Genomic DNA, 18,158 nt, shown 5'->3' with positions numbered 1-18,158 from the left:
TGATGTGTGCAACTCACTTTCATAAGCAATAACCAGGATGATACACCAGCAAAGTATTAGGTATGTCGTGGACAACCTGAGTAGCCACAGTTATGTTTCCTGACAATTTATGTGCTGTTCTCTTTCCTTTTTCCCTTTGGATGTATAATTCTCACAGAACTAATGGAAATTCCACCTGGGACAGCAATGGTTAAAAATTAATTAGGATTGTGATGAAAGATTTTGTATGAGAAAAAAACAAACACTAGAGAAATTCTATTAATATACAGTACATAAACCAGTGTCGTTCCTCATTTGTAAAAATTAAAGATGCCTTAAACTTAATAATTTTAGAAGACATCAATAAATGTGTAATTTTAGGGCTGAAGTGCTCTTAAGCTCAGCAAATGTGATCATAGCAAGGTTTCTTTAGGCTACTTTCAAGGCATGTTTCTTTTAATATGTCTGTTTGGTACATCAAATATTCCACTGAAACTCTAAAATGAAGTTTTCTTTTTATCTGTAAGAGCACTGTCAAAACATAGAGCCCCTTCTGTAAAATCTGATGTAAACTGTAAAATCTGATGTAGACATCTGTAGTCCTTCTCTGTAAAATTTAGTCTGCTCTTTTTTGAGACTGAGGAAGACTCCTGCAAGCCTTTTGTATGTATCTTCTTTTCCTGTTTTGTTTTTTTTTGGGTCTGACTTTCACATAGCTCTTTTTTCTTTATGTCTTCCCACATGTATTTTGCTCTCTTCCTGATTTTCAAAGAAGCTTTTCTCCCTCTTTCTTATGCACACCTTTTGACTTTCCTACTCTTCTCATTCACTTACTGGCAGATGATTCTTAAGTTAGTGAAGTATCTCTGAGCCTAGATCACTCATGCTGTGATGTTATATGGCTATCTGTCACAACAGCCAAACATTCAAAATAGGTTTAGTGCTTTTAACAAACAGCCTGGCATAATTATGCAAAAATCACGCCCTTCTTTATGTGAATAGGAAAACCTGTATATTCCTGGAATTGTTATTCAAAGACTTTTCCAATTGTAACAAGAATCACAGACCGAAATTACAGTGCATTTTATGTATGCTTCACCATCATAGAATCAATAAAGGTGACACAAATTTGCAACCCTGCCTGGTATAAGGCATCTCAAGATCACCTCAACATGTGCATATCCATTCTGAAGTGACAGAATATGGAGATTTTAAAGGTGGGCTAAATAATTTCAGCTCTTTATATATCAAAATAATGTAAGGAATTAGCAGCAATGTCATAAAAGGTTTTTCTTAATGTTGTTACTGTTCCCCAGAATCTTTAAAAATTCTGTTCCAATAAAACGAGATATAAACTGAAGTTATTCTGCCTATGTACAAATATGCACAATAATAGGACATTATTACTACCTCATCTCTAGTTTTGGGATGTTGTTTATTGCTTTGTCATAGTTAGACTTCAATATCAAAGTCATGTCTCAGAATAAATTGGACTTAAACCCCAAGAAACCCTATTTTTGTTACTATGTGTTTCTCTTTCATTAAAAAGTAAACACCTTTTTATTTTCCATCTGGGTTATCTGCACTACATGCTGAACAAACAAACAAATAAAAGTAATGAAGACCTTTAATCTTTCTGTGACAACTTTCAGGGAAGTTAACACCAATAAGAAAATCAGTATGCTAAAAACATTTACTTTGGGCCTCTATTTTAAGTGATTTTTTTCCAATGGTCCTAGGCCACTATACAGAATATAAACATAATGCCAGTGAGGGGAAAAAATAAGGCTTGTCAAATTGAATACAGCAAATCAACTGCAATGCTACCTGCAAACTTCTAATTAAAAAAAGGTGTTGAAAATGAAATTCACTGGCTAAAGAAGAGAGCTGAACTTGTCCCATTAAGTACCTATATTAGTCACAGTTTTTAGCTGCACTGCACAGAGCAATGCACACAATGAAGGCAGCTGAATCCCCTTACAGGGAAGATCCCTGAAATTTTCTTTGCAGTAATTTTGGAAATCCCGAAGTAAGCATTATCGCACAGGGCAGAGAAAGATGACTGGCACACGAAGTGCCATTGTGAAGGTTTCCAGCTGGAATAGCAATCAGGGTCTGTTCTGGTTTGGGTTGGTGGGGTTTTTTTGGTAGTGGGGGAAGTGCCCCAGGAGCTGCTTGGTAAGAAGCTGAGAAGCTGCCCCTGCTCCAAACCCAGCCAAAGATCCATTTGAAGGACAATAGATGCGCCTCAGCAATTAACATATAAAGAATCAACGTAACACCTGAGCAGAGAAGCACCTGGGGGAGAAGAGCTGTGCTGGAGAGGGAGAGCAGTGCTGGTGGTTGGTGAGGAAGAAGGGGAAGAAGGTGGCCAAGCAGAAGTTTCCCTGCAGCCCATGGGGAGATGGCAGCTGTGCCCCTGCACTCATGGAGGAATGTGGTGGAACATTCCCTGAAGGCACCAGGAGGGGTGAACTTGGCCACTGGACTTGGATTTTGTGTCCAGAGGATTTGCTGCCTGTAGACTCTGATTATGCAGTGCTGGAAGACCCCAGAGCCAGGGGAGTTTGTTCCCTGAGCAGCCCATGACTCTGTGGGAAGCCCAGGCTGGAGCAGCTCCAGACCTGGTGGGAAGGACTCATGAAGGAGAGGTTGGTGGAGGACTCTGTCCCATGGGAGGGACCCCGTGGGGAAGCAGGGAAGGACTGTAAGGAATCCTTCTCCTGAGGAGGAAGGAGCAGCAGGAACCACCAGCCTGTGAACTGACTCTAAACCCCATCCCCATCCCCCTGTGCTGCTGGGGGGAAGGAGGGAGAGAAACTGGAAACAAAGGGATTTGGGCCCAGGAAGAAGGGAGGGGTGGGGTGACATATGCAAGCCCTGCTCTGGGTGTGTCTGTGTCCTGTGGGTGTTTGATTAGTGTGAAATTAAATTATTTTTTCTCCAAGGTGAGTGTTTTGCCCTGGACCTTAATCGGTGAAGAACCCTCCTTGTCCTTTGTCTCAACCCATGAGCTTTGTCCTCCTCATCCCAGAGTGTGTGTGTGGGGAGCTGAGTGAGGCCATGGGGCTGTTCCTTGGTTGTCCTGTTGGGCCCAAACCACAACAGGGTCTTGCACTGTTTGTGTGAATTTTTTAGTCTTGACTGTTGACTGTACCCTCCCCATCTTAAGAGCAGGCATGGGATCAAATGAGTTTTACTTCACCTTCCTTACCTATTCTACTGAAGAGTGTTATCAAAATAAATACCTGCCACTGAAAAATAGGGGGTAATAATAGTTCTGTGTAGCTACTCCTTCTCTCCCTAGGATGCTATAGGTTTTTATTTTTGGAAGTTAGAAAGCAGAGTGCAACTTGCCTTTCATGGACAGGACAATGAAAATGATGACATGCAGCTCAGCAGTGCTACTTTTTACACTTTTACTCTACTTTGAGACTTCCAGTTATGAACCTGCTGATCCAGGAGAAATATTATTCCAATTACTGGACTTTGTACCAAGATTTCTGTGTTGCTTCATATTATATCACGACTGACTATTTTAATTTATATTAATCATTACATAAATATGTTTGAAGTATTTTAAATGGTATTCTGTGAGAAATTAATTTTTAAAACTACATGGAAAACAACTCAAGACAAAAAAAATATATTTAATAATGATCAGATAGGGTTTGTATTAGAGCTTCTTCCTCAGGATCACCATCCATTCAAAATGTCTTGCACTGAGAAAGTTAATGCAGTGGATGGATCACAGATATTTGATTGCACTTCCATGCAAATGCCTGATGCAATGCTTGTGTTAAATGGTGTGCAATATTATTTTGCTGTCTTGTTATGTTATGTTCTACTATGGCCTATTGTTTGTTACTTCAGAAGACCAGGAGTTTTCAAAACCAATTTGTGGTTTGTCCTGGAGTAGGATACCTGCATTAACACGTGCTTGCAAAAGTACCAATATTAGCATTTTATGGTGCTTCCACTTCTACCCAGGTAGCAAAGACTTACCTGCATTTTCACAGGTCACATAGACCTTGTTAGAGAAGGGTTTTTTGTTAAATAACATTTGTGGTTTCTTACTGCTGCTCTACTGCTCTGGACCTTAAATTCCACAGAAATCAAAGATGGTGAAGACTTAATAGGTTATCTGGTGTTTTTCTGTGTCACTGTGGGATTGTTCCTAAAAGTATATTCTTCAGTGTTTTGTCTTGCAAAGAACAGGAGTCCACTGTTTCCCCCTGGGAAACTTTAAACAGTCTAGTATAATCCACCATTAAGAACTTTTTTCCTTGTGTTCAGCTTACATTTTCCTTGTCTTCATTTAATTCAGATGCTTATATTTAATGATAATAATCTGACAATCATACTTGTATCCTCTTTCTAGATACATTTCCAAACACTTTGAACCTAGTTGTGCAGTTACCACTCATGCACAATGTCCTACCAGCAATGGAAATTTAGTCTTTGAATGCAATTCTGCAAGGTGCTGGGCACATCCTGCAAGGTGTTTCAGGTCTCTCAAATTTTCCTGGTTAAATTCAGGCCTTTTGCCTTTGTATTCAAACTTCTCCATAACATTGTCCCAGCTTATTTGACCTAGATATTTGACCTGCCTCTGCCCTCTCTTTTCAACAAATGATGTTAATTTTGGTGCCCTGGGCATCTGCTTCCCTCCACATCTGCATAATTTTGTCTCCTCTTTTCCATTTGCATGGAGTATTTTCTTAGCAGGAGCTAAAAACCAGTTTTTGGCATAACAATTAAAGAAACATGGATGATATACTTCTTGCAAGCACAGGATCAGTGTGTCCCAATGGGTAGAAAATCTAGTAAGGGAGCTAGGAGACCAGCGTGGTTAAAAAAGGAACTGCTGGGGAAACTCAAGTGGAAGAGGAAAATCTATAGATCATGGAAGGAGGGACTGGTCACTTGGGAGGAATATAGGAATGTTGTCAGGGAATGTAGGGAGGCAACTAGGAAAGCTAAGGCCTCCTTGGAACTTAACCTTGCAAGTCGGGTTAAGGACAGTAGAAAGGGCTTTTTCAAATACATAGCCAACAAAGCTAATACCAGAGGCAATATAGGCCCACTGCTGAATGAGGTGGGTGCCCTGGTGACAGAGGATATGAAGAAGGCAGAGGTGCTGAATGCCTTCTTTGCCTCTGTCTTTACTCCTGCAGGCTTTTCCCATGAGCCCCAGATTCATATAACCCCAGAAGTAGTCAAGATAGGTGAGGACATAGTAGATGAGGATTGGGTTAGGGATCAGTTGCATAATAATGGACATCCATAAATCGATGGGTCCGGATGAAATGCATCCAAGGGTGCTGAGGGAGCTGGCGGAGGTCATTGCTAGTCCACTCTCCATCATCTTCAGTAAGTCATGGGTAACAGGAGAGGTGCCTGAGGACTGGAGGATAGCAAATGTCACTCCAGTCTACAAGAAGGGCAAGAAGGAGGACCCGGGTAACTATAGACCGGTCAGCCTCACCTCCAGCCCTAGAAAGGTGATGGAACAACTTGTCCTTGGCACTATCTCTAGACATATCAAGGAGATGGGGGTCATCAAGAGCAGTCAACATGGTTTTACCAAGGGCAAGTCATGTTTGACTAACCTCATAGCCTTCTATGAGGAAATTACTAGGTGGATAGATGATGGTAGAGCGGTAGATGTGGTTTATCTTGATTTCAGTAAAGCATTTGACACCGTCTCCCACAGCATCCTTGTAGATAAGTTGATCAAGTATGGGTTTGATGATCAGGCAGTGAGGTGGATCAAGAACTGGTTGAAAGGAAGAAGTCAGAGAGTTGTAGTCAATGGGGCAGAATCTAGTTGGAGGCCTGTGACTAGTGGAGTCCCTCAGGGGCTGGTACTGGGACCGGTGTTTTTCAATATCTTCATCAACGACCTGGATGAGGGCACAGAATGTACCCTCAGCAAGTTTGCTGATGACACCAAGCTGGGAGGAGTGGCTGACACACCAGAAGGCTGTGCTGCCATTCAGAGAGACTTAGACAGGCTGGAGACTTGGGCGGGGAAAAACCTGATGAAGTTTAAGAAGAGCAAGTGTAGAGTTTTGCATTTGGGGAAGAAAAACGCCATGCACCAGTACAGGTTGGGGGCTGACCTGCTGGAGAGCAGTGTAGGTGAAAGGGACCTGGGGGTCATGGTAGACAGGAGGATGACCATGAGTCAGCAGTGTGCCCTTGTGGCTAAGAAGGCCAATGGCATCCTGGGGTGTATTAGAAAGGGTGTGGTTAGTAGGTCAAGAGAGGTTCTCCTCCCCCTCTATTCTGCATTGGTGAGGCCACATCTGGAATATTGTGTCCAGTTCTGGGCCCTTCAGTTCAAGAAGGACAGGGAAGTGCTTGAAAGAGTCCAGCGCAGAGCCACAAGGATGATTAAGGGAGTGGAACATCTCCCTTATGAGGAAAGGCTGAGGGAGCTGGGTCTCTTTAGTTTGGAGAAGAGGAGGCTGAGGGGGGACCTCATCAATGTTTACAAATATGTAAAGGGTGAGTGTCAAGACGATGGAGGTAAGCTTTTTTCAGTGAAGACCAGTGATAGGACAAGGGGTAATGGATACAAGTTGGAGCATAGGAGGTTTAAGATGAATATCAGGAAAAATTTTTTTACTGTAAGAGTGACAGAGCACTGGAACAGGCTGCCCAGAGAGGTTGTGGAGTCTCCTTCGCTGGAGACATTCAAAACCCGCCTGGACGCCTTCCTGTGTGATGTACTCTAGGTGACCCTGCTCTGGCAGGGGGGTTGGACTAGATGATCTTTCCAGGTCCCTTCCAACCCCTAGGATTCTATGATTCTATGATTCTATGATATTTTTGTATGTTATTGAATTATTTTGCAATTCATAAACATTGAAATCATAAACCCTAAGATAAACTCACTTTTGCTAAATATTTAACTGCAGTAACTTCATTTTTTGCCATAGTGTTTGCATCTCTCCTCTCATTTTACCCTGTTCTCAAACTTGTGTTCAGATTGCAGTATGAGCAAACTTCTCTAGGAAAAGAAGATACTTGCTTTGGAAGTGCAATGCCTAACTTAAAAAAGAAATCATCTATTCTTAGTAGAAAGAACAGCAGTAGGATTATTTTTATCCTGAAATTCCAATAGGGAAAAAAAAAAATAATCTGAAATTTTCAATAGGCTTTGTATTCCAAAAACAAAGCTTGAGCTTAAAGTAAATTAATAAATAGAAATTAATTAGAGGAAGTCCTCATTTCTGAGTGCAGCTCAAGCTTCACTTTGAGTGGAGGAAACAGCAGGAATTTCCCTGTGTGTATTAGCAGTGCTCAGTTGAAAAAAATATGACTTGGGATGCTGAAGCAATGGATAACCTGTTTGACAGAAACTACAGCAGTATTTGCAGTCACTCTGGGCTAGTTCTTGAACTGCATCTGCAAATTAACAGTTATTTGCTCAAGTGTTATAGGTGCCTTTTTATAAATTCTGTCAAAGCGCTTCCTAGATAAATGTATCTGTATATATATATGTAATCTGTTCCTCTCTGCTGAAAGTACCCTCAGAGTTTCCAGGCTGATGTACAGATGGAATCTGGAGGTGAGTCTGCTTTCCTCTAAAATGGTGTTTGAGGAAAGTAAGGCAGAAGAAGTATTAGTGATGCATCCAGTGATCCTAGGTTGAATGACTCACAAGAAGGGAAACTTCAATGAAGAACTATTTTAATTTATCAGGAAAAAAAAACACTCATTGCCCATGTTATTCTGATCTTCCATGGAAACATATCTGGGAAGAACATCTCCTGGTTTTAGCCCTAGTTCTGCAACTCCTCTGGGAAGTGCCTTGGTTTTGTCTTTTATTTGAACTGACATAAGTATCTCTCAGTTTTACGAGATGACATTTATTTGTTTCACTGATATCTACATTTTCTTCAGCTATTTGCCTCAGGCCTGTGTTGTACTGTCTCTGAAAACAGGCCTATGCACTCTTATGGACCCTCCAGCCTGCGGTCAACATCTTTAAATTATCAGCACTTCACAGTTTTCCAAAAGAGTCCTCTGTTACTAGAAAGGAAACCAGATTGTTTTACAGTTGTTTGTATACCAGAATTCTCGTGTGTCTTTAGACTGTTAAATAAATGGTGACAAAATACAAAATTTCCTAATTTATTTGTTTATATAAAAAATAATTTAAAAATTTAAACTATTTTCAAGTTCTCATGCTTTGACATTTTTGCCAAATCCACCCACTCATAAATCACCCACCAACAAAATAAGGATTGCTTGTCCCGGACAGGATGGATGACAAACAATGTGTGTTTGCAATAATCAAAATTTATTGCATACAACACTTTATCTCCATTTCAGGCCTTATTGTGGCTGGGCTGAGCTCTGTGTTCTTCAGCACTGGAGAGCAACTGGTGTTAAGCACATCCACTTGGCCCTCTGTGTAGACCTTTCAAGGTTGTTACCTGCACAGAGTTTGCCTTTTCCCTTCTCATAGGAACCTTTCACTGCAGGCCAGAGCCTGCAAAATGAGAGACAAAAAGCAGTTGACTCATAAAAGGGAACTGAGACAGGCATATGGAGTGCCCTGCTACATTCACTTGAAAGTTAATTTTGTACAACAGTGCACCCTAACACCTTTGTCACCTGTTGTTTCTATTTTTCTTTGAGCCTACAGAAAATGGATATTAAAACTTCTTTGTAAACTTAGTTTTAGATGTGATGTATTTGTATTTGGAATTGAGAAGCCTCTGTTTGCATCATTCCTAACTACCTTAATACCTTTCTACAAACTCTTAATTGAGAAGGTGAGATTATATTCCTCCATTTATCCCAAATTCCTGATATTTATTTTAAAACAGAGTACTATTATTTCTTTAGAAGAAAAGAAGCATAGCCATAAAGAGAAAATCCTGTGCATACACACACTCTCCATTGCCAATTACGTTGCCAGATAACAGCAGCAACAACAACAACATCTTTTGACTTTCTTTACATACATTCCTGGCTTTTTTTCTTCATCTATATATCCTCATGAAGTCAAAACATGAATTTTAAGCTTATAATTCATGTAAGTACTAGGTGAATAGGAAAAACTCAAGAGTGATGGGCCTATTTATACTGAGTGGCGACTTCCGTACAATTCAATATTATCCTTTTCACTGACAGAGTTCTAGGACCTGGATTTTGTCCTCAGCAAAGACATATTTCTGGCAAATTAGTGGAACTGACTGCTCTCTTAAATATTTAGTTTAATGTTTACTTATGCAGAAGCATGCCAGGGGCTGATGTCTAAAACCAACTTCTGTTGGGACAAGGGGGACCATTTCTAGCAGCCATGGTGGAAGATGGTGGATCTCCTGGGGAACAGGTCTCACCAGGATCAGGGCTGCTACTGGGTGTGGAGAGGTGAACTGGAGACAGGGAGCTCAGTGAGGGCCTGAGGCTGCTGCCAGAGCACAAATGAGCTCTGAAGGAGGCTCAGTGTCTGCAGCAGCAGCAGTAGCAGGATGTTGGCACACAGGAGGATGGAGATGGGCCCTTTGCTCTGGGAATGGTGATATGAGTCATGTAACTGCATCCTGAACCTGCTGATATTGGACTGCCCATTGCTAAGCAGCCTGGAAATTATTGTTTTAGTTTCTTCGTTGAAATGGGGAAGTTGTTCACTTTGGTATAGAAAATATTATAATTTTTTAAAATTATTTTTCCTTAAAAATTAAAAGCTTGCATTTCTAATAGCTGCAGTTCCAGCTCATTTATAATTGCTGTCTTGCTAGGTTCTATTACATGGCTCTTGCAGCTAAAATGATTAATAAGAGACAGTCTTTCCAGGTGGCCTTATTCAAGTTTTTAAAATTGTTTTCATATTTAGTCAAGGAGATTTATAAACACTTAGTTTAAAAAAGCCTGAAAATCTATGAGAAAATATTGGGGTTTGACTGGACTGTATTTTCAGAAGTTTGAAGTTGTAATAAGAATTTGACTTTTCGATAAATTGATTATCATACTCTAAAGAAATAAATATTAGAAACTAAATTTTATTCACTCAGTATGTAGCAGACAGAACAGATACACATGTCATAAACAGCAATCCCTTAAATGCTGCCAGTAAGTGGAATAAGCTTTTTTGTATGTATCTTTCTCTCTTTTACATGAGAGAGGAATTCTAGTATTTTGGAACCTTGCATATACCCAGCTAATATGTCTGTATATGACTGTGTATACGTATACACTTAACACTTATGTATATAAAGTTATAAAAGGTTAGCTTTGAAATTTCTTAATTATATATATATATGCTGGTCTACTCAATGGTCCTGATTTCCTTCTCTCTCTCTCTCTTCCTCTCTCTCTCTCTTTTGTTTCTTGTCTATTTTTGGTAGAGAGTACCAACCCAAGTCAGTCCAATTGTCTTAGTTATGTAGTTTAAATCATCAGACTAAAGAGTAGGAATAAGATCATGTGAATAGTTGGGAAAAAAGCCCCACAGCTATAAGAGTTCAAGACACAAACTCAGTTCCCTTCCTTTTGCATCAACAATATGTCATTTTCCATTTTGCAAATACTTAGGCATGCAAGAATCCCCTTCAGGGTAGTTAGGTGACTCATATGCATAACATTAAGCACACATATTGCAGTGCAATATTGGGTTCTTGTTTGTTGAATTCCTCTCACAAGGCCTTTTTGTCACATCAGTGACACCACGGTGCCCTTGCACAGTGTAAGCCCATCACAGCTCAGCCTGAAGAAATGTTTGCTCCAATGAGATAATAATTTATTTTCAGGAGTAGGATACTGGAGCACGTTTGTGTGGATTGCAGTCAGAAAGCGCTCTGTGTGGAGTGATACACTAACAGGGATTACCTAAGAAGGATAAACATACTAAAATATCAAGATAACCTGTATTTCTAAGGTGTTTTCCAAAGGGTAGGTTAGTATGGGGTGCTCCTATTGCATGGTCCTTTGTTTTTCAATATAAGTACAGCTGGCTGTTTTCCATTTTTGAGTGACAGATAGTAAAGCAATAAATCTTACTATTTTGTTATTACTTCCAATAGCACCCCTAGGAAATTAAGAAAACAGTTTATTTTGCTTGTTAAATTGGTTGTTTGGTTTTGTTTAATGGATTGTTATGCAAGGAGAGCTGGAATGTCTAATTGCTTTCAAAGGTCCCTGTCCTGTCCACACTTAGTCTCCAACAGGGGTTGGTTCCTGTGTTCCTGTGCTGAAGTGATCTGGGTTCTGCATGGATTCACTTCCCTCCCCCTATGCTAACGTTTGCTGGCTCAGGGCCTAACACACATGCTTAACTTCAAGTGCAGTAGTCATGCCATTGCACTCAAATGGGGGAGGTGACCTTATGAAATAGCTACATCAGGGATGTACCATACATTATTTTCATGGCAGTTCTGCAAACACAGGCAGCAAACATCTCTCATGCTGCAACCTGACGCAACCTGGAAGACAGAGCCAATGGGCAGGAAACTTGAATCTAACAGAGACACACATTAGTCTGGTGGAGGACTAGGGATTAACAGCTCCCAAATGTGTATTGCAGTTTTTGGATGTGATGCATTTTTTTAAAGTAAAACAAACAAACACACAAAGCAACGCCAGCAAAAAGTATGTTTGTAAAAGGGTTAGCAAAGCTTTTCTGAGAAATGTTTTCTACAGAAATGTGCTTTTGTACTTTATGTACTTGCATACTTCCAAAATGCAAACCAAATTCTCTTCAGATAATGGCAATATCTGGGGGAGTGGATGTATTACACTTGCATATTTTTTTAATTTTCAAAAAGGTATTTTACCTAGCTTCACCGAACATCCTGAGGTTATGAATGGAGGATGTTATAAATGATAAATTTCTTTCCATCTGTCTTGCCTTTAGACAGTCTGAACTTTGTCACAAGTTCAGAATGGCAACTTGTGCTAAACACAGTCATAAAATAGCTCAGCACTGTTTGTATCAGAACTGCATTTTTTACCCATTCATACAAAGCATACAAACTCTACATTAAGGCAATATTCATGTGTGATGTTACATGTCCTGATAATTTTACCTAATGAATGCTGGAAAATAGGTACTCTCTCACATCACTCAGATTACTCCAAACTCTAAAAAGAGTATTTCTCAACCCTATTTTTTCTTGTAGTATGTCTTTCTAGTGCTCAGCTGGCCTACAATTAGCAGCAATTATTTTTATTCTGCATGTGCTAATTCAAAGTATGTAAACGGAGCTAATCTAACTAATTTCAGCAGTTGTAAGAGACATCCTACAGAGGGGAAAATTAAAATTACAGGAGAAAAAATGATACTGTTGTATCTACGAATCAGGGAAGAATAATCTATTGTCCATAAATATGTTTTTATGCTTTCCTGTGTTAGAAATGCTGCAATGGACAAAAAGAATCAAGTTGCTACTCATGTACAAACCTGTCCTCAGTACACTGAAAGTACAGATATTATTTATTCTTGGCTTTTCTATGTCAGATTTTCAGCTTGCTTCTCAAACTTCTCTCTAGAGGAAGGTATAAGTCTTGATTTCCAGATGAGGAAATTGAAGCAGTGCTTTTTCTAAATAACAGAAAAACTAAAACTAAAACTTTGTCTTGGAGTAGAGTGGCTCCTATATAAAAACTCACATTTTATCTGAGTATTTTACATTGAAGCACCAAAGCTAGGTTGTAGGTGCACTTCAGTAACCTCCTTCTTTTATTTACCTGATGTGCTTCGGAGTACATGTCAATTCTGCTTCATGTGTCTGGGCTGGACACAGTCAGATCCAGAAATGAGTTTTGGTGCCATCAGTTGAACACATTATTGAAGCTGGGCGCCCACATACCTGAACCAAAATTTCCATCCTGTTTTCCCAGGGGCTGCCTGCAAGACTACTGATATTTTAGGTGTAGTGCTAAAGGCAGACAAGCTTTATGTGTCTTTGGAACTTCTCCTAGTGAGAGTGGAACTAAATACTGTGCCAGCGACTTGAGCTGCCCTGTCCTGGCTGTCTGATGGCATGAGTTAGCCACTGTCCTGTGTGTGATGCTCTCTGGTGACAGAGCAATTAGGCTACTTCGGACCAAAATCAGACTGTAAAGGCAGTCTGGGCTCAAATAAGAACTCAAAGCACAATGAGACTATCATTGTAGCCCAGAAAATCTAGATTGGTCATATCTGTGTGCTCGAAATAGAATTAATTCTCATCTCTTTGCTTAGGTACAGGTAGCTTGAGGCTTCAGCTGGTAAAATGGCACCCTGGACAAACAAACACACATACTCTAAGTGTATTTTATGCCCAGCAAATAAATTGCTAAAAGAGATTTCTTGCATGAACGTCCACTAATAGCTATGCCTATTGCATAAGGCTTTAAAACAGTATACCTGAAGTAATAAAGCTCACAATCAGCCAATTATCTTTTTATTCCCTTTTAACATGCGTAGAGGTATACATGGAGGTAAAGAGTTTACTAAAGGTCAAGTACAAGATATTACCAGAACTGGCGTTACATGTAGGGGTTTTCCAGTGCTGTTTGTATACTTGTGCTTGATATGGCTACTTCACTTGTTCTTTTACTCTAATATAAATGATTTTTTATGACAAAAGTGTTAGAGAGCAAAATAGCCTAAACATTATTGTGTAATTACTTCTGTGTCATGCTACCTGTAAAATGAATGATTCATCTGCTCTTGGCAGATGAGTGCACATCTGCACAAGTTTATTGACCATAGAATCAAAGTGAGTTCTTGTCCTTTTAAAGTTTTATTTAAAGTAGAACAATGAGCATGTTTTACAGCAAACACCTTTTTCTAATGCACTTAATAATTCTATGTTTCAGAGCAGTGTATGGCTAGTGACCTGTCTTCCCAAGAGATGTCTCTTTGGAATTATTCCTGGAATTAGACCAGCATGAGTTCTTCTCTACCAATCTGAGGTAATACCACTGAATGGCAAGAAATACAAAGTGATGTATGTCCAGCTGACAGTGTCAACCCTTGCAGAAGTTCCACATGCCTGGAGACAAAAATAAACACATAAATAAAAAAGCCAAGAGAGTGGGTAAATCTGGGGGCATCATCACTTCATGAGGCATGTTAAACATACATTCCTCTCTGAGGGATATAAGGCAAACGCTTCTGTATGTGATGGACATGTTTTATTAAGTGATAACCCAGACTTCTGCCATGAAGCACCTTCTTGAACATTAACTAGTTATTTACCTAACAGTTTAGTGGCAAATACAAGGGCATTGTCATTTTTGGTTAATTTGTACATCCTTTACAAAGAAAAGTCAGACAATTTAAAATGAGAATGAGGACAGATAATGTTATATGCTTTGATATTGCTCAGGCTGAAGACTTTTGCTAGAAAAAAAACATTCAAATTCTCTTTCCTTCAACCTGGTATATACCAGATGATGTTTTGGTTGCAACTTTTTGTATCAGGGTGAGCCTGACATAAAGTGAGGGCAGAATCAGGCCTACAGGGACATGCACATATAAATAGGGCCAGTATAATTTGCCAAGTGATATGCATGAAAAGTAATTTACTTGCTGTGGAATTATCTTTTGAAATGTTTTCTTTAAGTGTTCATAGCTAAAAAGCAGCAGAAATACACCCAGGTCTGAGGTGTATCTGTATCATTCTGCTTCCTTGAGGTTATATGAATTATGTATGCCCTCTTCACTTTGGATAACAGTCTGGTCTTGGAAAGATATTAATTATTATGTAATAACTTTCTCTAATTGTTTCTCACTTTAGAGGATTTAAAAAATTGGTTGTGTTGACAATAGCAAAGGATAATTAATGGTTGTTAAAATGGCTGTAGTACAAAATGAAATGCTCACTGCTTCTGCTAGTAATGTCAGAAAGAAAAAGTCTGTATGATTTTAAGGATATTATAGTTGCATTATGTTTCTGCTCCTTTTTATGGGAGGAGAAATATTCAAATGTTTCTGCCGTTTATGCACCCGGAAAAGCCTGCATCAAGTCAATCAAATTATTAATCGGATAGCACATTAAAATATCCCTAAACACACTGCAAACAACGTACAAATCCTTATTGTTCAGAAAACCTATTTACTTTAAAGGTTTGACCTGATTTCAGTGGGAGCTCTGTTAATAGGGGGTTGAAAATTTAGGTTCTTAATAATAAAGAAATCTTGACTTCAAAAATACAAATTAAAAAAATAAAACACATTTTAAAAAGCTTGAAAAAAGGTGTTTTTCACAAGTCTGTCATTTATTTATTTCAATTACCAAAACTCATGAACATATAACTTAATATAATGCTAATAAATGTCTTATGTACTAGAACATACTTGTGATATTTGTAGGTGTTTTAACATCTCTTAAAGACAAATGCTGCCTCATTTCGTAATAATTGTCTGAATTGTGTACTTACTGCCAAGTCAAAACATGTCATGATACATATACACCCATCTCATACACAGTAATCATGTACATAATTATGTATATGTTTATATACATATGTGTGTATAGCCCTCGAATTTCTGGTGGTCTCTAATTCTAGAAGCAAAAGAAATGCTTATGTTGCTTTCTTGAAGAGTATAGTATTCTTCTGGTGCTGCTGCAGCAGGGTCTCCTCCAGGTTCCAGGCGGCTTCTTGTGTTCCTGCTGCAGGGTCTCGTCCAGGTTCGATTTGGCTTCTGGTGCTGCAAAAGGGTCTCCTCCTGGTTCTATATGGCTTCTTGTGCTCCTGCAGCAGGATCTCCTCCAGGTTCCAAGCTGCTTCTGGTACCGCTTTGCCTCTAAGGGCTAGTGTTGCTGAGGACTGGAGTGCACAAGGTCCTTGTCCTGAACCCATCTAGGCCTGCAGCTGTGGAAGGCAGGACAGCATCAACAAGCACAGGCAGCAGCCACCCTCACTCGCCATGGACCACCTCTTTGTCAGTGTCCTCGTAGCAAGCAGGAAATGCGGCTGAGTACAAGAGTGTGCCATGGTCTAGTCCTGTCTCTGTGTGTCCTCCAGCTCTGGAAGGGAAAGGAGGACCCGCTGCCACCTGTCTTGCCATGGGCAACCCCTAAGCCTTCCTCTTCCCACCTCAGCCCTTGCTCATTCCTCTGCTCACCCCCAGTCTGGGCTGGCTCACCTCCCAGTCCCTGTAATGTTCTGGTGGGGGTGCCAGGAACCCCCTGTGACTCATCATAGCACCTTGGAATCTTGGAACCTTGGAATTGGGGAATCCCAGAATGCGTTGGGTTGGGAGGGATCTTTGCAGGCCATCTAGTCCAACCCTCCTGAAGTGCAGAGGAACCTTTTTATCTAGATCAGGTTGCTCAGAGCCCCATTAAGCCTGACCCTGAATGGTTCCATGCATGGGGCCTCCACCACCTCTCTGGGCAACCTGTTCCTGTGTCTCACTGCCCTCACAGTAAAGAACTGCTGCCTAATGGCTGTTACAAATCTGCCCAGCTCTAGTTTAAGACCATTGGTCCTCACCCTATCACTACATGCCCTTGTAAACACAAATTTAGCCTCTTGGAAAGTATTTAACTCCTTAATTTAAGAACAGGATACACACAGGAATGGAAATTGCCTTGCAGAGCTAAGCAGCTGTTTGTAAGGAAAGCTTTGGTGAAGTTTCACCTAAAGGCAGATGTGGTCCCACCTTACGGGGGTTGGACTAGATGATCTTTCGAGGTCCCTTCCAACCCCTAGGATTCTATGATTACCTGTTGAGCAAGAATTACCAAGCTAACCAACAGAATCTAGGTTACCTTACCCATGCAAAAGAGTATGGACAGGACAACTATCGTGTTCAACTGAGTGGACTTGGATCAGTAAGATGGCTGGAGTTGATGCAGTTCACCTTCTGAAGAACAGCTTTTTAAAAAATATGATACTATATTTTTTTAATGTTTAAAAATAATGTAAAATACCTACAGGAGCAGCTGCTGCTGCTCCCGGCTGTTTTTCTCTCTGACCTAATGAATCTTGAATATTTTTTTGCAAGTCGAACAGGAGTGAGGAGTGAGTTCCATTGCCTAGTAACTGCCCATCTATGGTGGTGGGAGCTAGTTCTGACTTTCTCTGCAAAAATAAGACCCAGAAGCAGCCAATAATAAGGACAGACACAAGGATTTAGGTGGAATTTAGGCTGGCTGCATCTGGGCCAACTTAATCTACGTAACTCATTTGTTCTGACATCTCTTCTGGCTCTGCCAAATAGGTCAGAGTCTCGTGGTGAATTTATGGTAGGTATATGTACTGAGAGCTGAATGTGCTCAAACAAGGCTACTTAAAAAAAAAAAAAAAGTCAGGATCCTGAGCAAAGCTCTGTCAGTAGCATCTTCCACTCTCCTGCAACCACCACCACTACAACCTACAACTTGCTGGTTTTGTGCTCCTTCATGGAAAGAAATAAAAAGGCTCTGTAATGAAATGGCCTCCTCTGTGCTGAAAGACTTATGTTTCAGTAACCAGGATTAAAGAAAATGGTAAAATACATATCAGCAGCTACCCCAAACCTTCTCTACCCAGTCTTTCACATCAAAAACACTGTTCAGTTTTAACTGATCAGTACTACCAGTTGTAAATGGTGCAACCGTTCTTTCAGGGTCTACATGTTACTTGCACAGGCCCTCCTTTTGTCATCGTTTTACAGAAAAAAAAAATATGGCAAAGATTAAAAAAGCCTTTCTCTTTGCATTGAAACCTTGGAAAATTGCAACTCTGGGCTGTAAGTTTGGGAGTTCTGTGAGTCAATATACCAAAAGTTTCATTAGAAGAGAATTGTGCAGTCAAGCTTTAGAAAGTTTGGAAGTGTAAGAATTAAAGCGTCTTTTGAAGCCATTCTGACTCTGTCACAATACTGGTTTTCTCACTTGTTCAATCAGAGGAGTCTGAAGGTAAGATCTTCAAAGCTGTAGAACAGTTTCCTTTCATTTGAGCCAATGGAGTAACCAGTAACTGAGGTCAGACACTTTCCTGCAGGTGAGCAGCTTTAGAGGGAGAGACGTTCTTTGCTACCAAGTTAAGCAGCAAAGACAGCAGTGAAACACTGGGTGGGGGTTGCTGGACTCTGTGCTTGGAGCCGGGGTGGTCTTGGAGCCCCTACAAGGATTCACCCTATGGCAATTTTATTTCCAAAGTGGGCATTCGTTGGCTACCTGTGAAGGGAGTATCATACTGAGGTATAAGGGCCATAAAGTGAGTGGACTTCTTCTGAG

The 18,158-nt window shown here is 40.2% G+C and overlaps 1 long non-coding RNA gene across 2 annotated transcripts in view; it reads left to right on the top strand.

The window, feature by feature from the left end:
* LOC127395921 (uncharacterized) overlaps positions 1–18,158 on the top strand; it is a 109,883-nt gene that overhangs the window by 32,227 nt on the left and 59,498 nt on the right. Inside the window, exon 3 of one of the 2 annotated variants that reach the window (XR_007891875.1) lies at positions 13,804–13,899. This is a non-coding gene — a long non-coding RNA (uncharacterized LOC127395921). Of the gene's footprint in view, positions 1–13,803; positions 15,173–18,158 lie in introns of those variants that run through there. The other variant, XR_007891874.1, reaches the window with a different exon arrangement.

This window comes from Apus apus, chromosome Z (genome assembly GCF_020740795.1).
Source record: "Apus apus isolate bApuApu2 chromosome Z, bApuApu2.pri.cur, whole genome shotgun sequence".
In the NCBI taxonomy this organism is placed as follows: Eukaryota; Metazoa; Chordata; class Aves; order Apodiformes; family Apodidae; genus Apus; species Apus apus.
Note: the sequence above shows the minus strand (reverse complement) of the source record. Positions and strands in the feature narration are given on the sequence as shown.